The 4,015-nt window shown below is 28.9% G+C and overlaps 1 pseudogene; it reads left to right on the top strand.

The window, feature by feature from the left end:
- LOC101494079 (uncharacterized) overlaps positions 1–3,125 on the top strand; it is a 27,107-nt pseudogene extending 23,982 nt beyond the window's left edge.
- Positions 3,126–4,015: the final 890 nt, after the last annotated feature.

Genomic DNA, 4,015 nt, shown 5'->3' with positions numbered 1-4,015 from the left:
GGAAGGGATAATACAATCAATTTGTACAATATTTAGTTTGTGGTGGGGGGTTCTCTTAAGAATAAATAAGACGAATAGAATCTATTAAGGATACTGTCCACAAGCATCCTTACTTATTAGCATTAAATGCTCCTTAAGAAACAAACAAATAATAATTAATTAATTTACAGATTTGATATCTACTATATAAAGGAAACAATTTGAAATCAGGAAGGGAAGGGATAATACAATCAATTTGTACAATATTTAGTTTGTGGTGGGGGGTTCTCTTAAGAATAAATAAGACGAATAGAATCTAATTCATGCAATACACAGACAACTTCTTGCAAGAAAGAAACGAATGATGATAAATAGAGCGGATCTAAGAAGTTCTTTTGAATCTAACCACTCATCACCTAGTGACCAAATCCAGATTCAACATCCAAAAGATGAGTGGTTTCCTCTAACTGAATCTAGAAATGGTAATACATATACCAAATTTATCTAATGTTGACTAAACCAAATTAACAACGTAGTTAGCTGAAAGACCTACATCAGGCTATATTAAAAAAAATGAACAAAGCCAATTCAGTTTCAAAGTACTCTATTAGGTCAAGCTGGCGCCACCATGGACTACTATAATTTAAAATTAAAAAAAAAATAGAATTATTTACATAATTAAATTTTTATACACTAAGATCTTTAGTAGATCTTTTTTCTTGTAATTAGTATAGATAAAATATCTACTCACGGGTTACATTTTGCCTTATAATTTCATCAATGATTTCAGGGCATGGGGCAGTGTGTGTTTGTCAATAGCATTCATTTGGCAATTCTATACCATATTTCTCCTAATTGAACTTCGTGAATCTGTCTCTGGAATTCGCCACAGTAGATACCTCTTCCTAGCAATGTCTGCTTTTGGTAAGCCCAATTTCCTTATTATTTCTTACTAATATGGAACTATCATAAGAGCAAAAATAATTCACTATTATAAAAAAAATGTTATTATCCATAATATGATATTTATTTAATTCAAAAATATTTAATATATATAGTTGAATATTTAACTAAAAAATAAACAAATTTAAATTTTATTAATACAAATACTATAAAATTTATTACAATTAATTTTTTTTAATAACCGTAAAAATACTTTTCCTTTTAAAATAATGACAGGAGGAGTACTAAATAGAGTTTATGTATCGTACTCTTAATTAACGGACAAAGTTAATATCGTGGTCACATCTAATCCTATTTTTGTTTTTTGTTTTTTTACTCTTTATCACAATGCCAAACAATAGTTGAAACCAAGTCATGATATGGTACTACAAAATAACAACCATCCTTTTCATAATTAGTTTGAAGTCATTTTCTTATATACCCACTTGAAAAACACTGTAAAGTTTATTGTCTTTATAAATAGTATATTTTAATTTTTATAAAATTATTATACAAACCGTTTTAATTTTTGTTGAAGCATAAATATATACTTTTTGAATGATTATTTTATATACATATTTCTTCTGTCGGTATTTTAATAACTTTTATTTTAGATATATAATTTTTTTTAAGTTAATATTTAATTTATCACAAACTAAAAAATTCTAAATTTATGAAGTGAACTACTCTGAAATTGTTTTAAGAGAAATAGACAAGAGAGATAGAAAAGAGAAAATTGAAAAGAATATTAGCACTATATATGTCACTGTATATATATGACAATTGACAAGAATATTAGCACTAATTCCAAAGTGACAAAAGAGAGGCTAATACAATATAAAAATTAATGGTTGCATATTAATTTTTAGGTTCAACATTAGGGAAAGTAGCAGCATTATTTCCGATAATGTACCTATCAGGAGGTACATGCGTAATGTTTATAATTACCGGTGGTGGGACCATGAAGATGTTATTCAAGATTCTTTGTGAAAATGATAATGGGGAGATGTGTGGGGCACACACGCCAAGCGGGGTGGTGTGGTTCTTAGTATTTACATGTTTGGCCATTCTCATTGTTCAACTTCCTAACCTCAACTCAGTGGCAGCTGTTTCTTTGGTGGGTGCTGTAACTGCAATTAGTTACTGCACACTCTTTTGGTCACTTTCTCTTAAGGGTAGACCAATGGGAGTGTCTTACACTACATTGGTGTCACAACAAGAATCAACCCTCGTGAAGATCAGTGATGTTATCAATGCTATTGGGATTATTGTGCTTTCCTTCAGAGGTCACAATGTTGTGCTAGAAATACAGGCAAGTAATTAATAATATTATTATATAATATTCAATTTTATATGCTTCATCATATCCAAATTCAACTACATTTTATATATAATATTATTACTATGATTAAAAATTGCAATATGATATTCTTTTATATTAAAACTCTATTTTGGATTTTTGTTTCGCAGGGGACACTACCTTCCAATTTAAAGGAAACATCAAAAGAATTGATGCGTAGAGGAGTGACCATTTCATATATACTCATTGCGATGTGTGTTTTTCCCCTCGCAATTGTCGGATTTTGGGCATATGGGCAAGCACACGTGCTAATAAAAAAATATTTATTTCAAACAATATTATTATATTTATATTAATGAATGTACATTTATTATATAAATAAATAACATTTCAGTTTGAGTATGAATGTTTCTTTCAGATACATGGTCGAGGATTGTTAATATGGTTCCGACAATTTCACAAATATCAATTATCAAAATTCTCAATGGGTGCAATATATGTTATAGTGATAGTACATTGTTTGTGTAGCTTCCAAGTGTATGCCATGCCCGTTTTTGACAACCTAGAATTAAGATACACGAGCATAAAGAATAAGAAATGCCCACAATGGGTGAGAATATGCTTTCGATTATTCTTTGGAGGGTTAGCATTTTTTATAGCGGTTGCGTTCCCTTTCTTGCCAAGCCTAGCAGCTCTACTTGGTGGAATCACACTTGTGCCCGTAACATATGCATACCCTTGTTTCATGTGGCTAGCTATTAAGAAACCTCGTACAAAGGGTATAATTTGGTGCTTCAACCTCGTACTTGGTTCTTTAGGGATGCTTCTTGGTGTTCCTATGGTGGCAGCTGCTATAAGGACTTTAGCTGACAAAGGTTTAAAAGCCAACTTCTTCAAACCATGATTATTTACCATATGTTTGTTTCAATATCAGAAACCGTGATTTGCAGTTAAGTTGAAGCTACAATTTCTAGCTTTTCACATATCGCAACTTTGGGACATGAGGTCTACTATGAGTCTATGACAACACATGTGTAGATATAGTTTTAGTATTTATTTAGAAATATTTAATTGTTTTCAATTTCAATTGAAATTAAATAAATTTTATATGCTAAAATTCTTTAATCATGTAATGCCTTTGTATTCTATTTTTTATTAAAAAATAAATAATCTTTATATGCTTCACTTGCCCCACTAAGATGAACCCCCTCATGGGAAGCTTCGTTTATATTTAGATATATATGTAGAAAATTAATTTTAAAAATGTAAGGGTTTGGGTTGTTGTGATACTGGCTATCAATTTTTCATCTAGTGCTTGATGAAATGGACTATACTACAATTAGCAAAATTTCAACTTATTGTCATTTATGTTCTCCGAACCGCTTTTTTTCTCTTATCTACACTTTTGGTATTTCTAGTTGAGATATTATGTACGATTTTTTCTACAAGAAAAACCCTCTAGTTTATAATTAAGTAAATACTAGATTATGGCAAGCTCGCGGATATTAATTAATTAATTTTATATGTTTTATAAGTAATATTTTATGTATTATAAATATAGTTATTTTATAATATTACTTTATTGATTTGTAATAGTTGAATATGATTAGAAAAATTAAAATGAAGAAAAATCATATTTATCACAATCATCTAATTTAATTTTTTAAATATTTTGTAAAATTCGTATGATAACTTATTATATAGGATAATTGTTTGACTCATTGTACTTTAATTATTAATTTATTTTTCAACATATAATAGTACTTGTAGTTATTTGATGAAATAAAATGTAAA

Source organism: Cicer arietinum, chromosome 6, assembly GCF_000331145.2.
Source record: "Cicer arietinum cultivar CDC Frontier isolate Library 1 chromosome 6, Cicar.CDCFrontier_v2.0, whole genome shotgun sequence".
Taxonomy (NCBI): domain Eukaryota; kingdom Viridiplantae; phylum Streptophyta; class Magnoliopsida; order Fabales; family Fabaceae; genus Cicer; species Cicer arietinum.
This window is presented reverse-complemented; position numbering and strand designations above follow the sequence as displayed.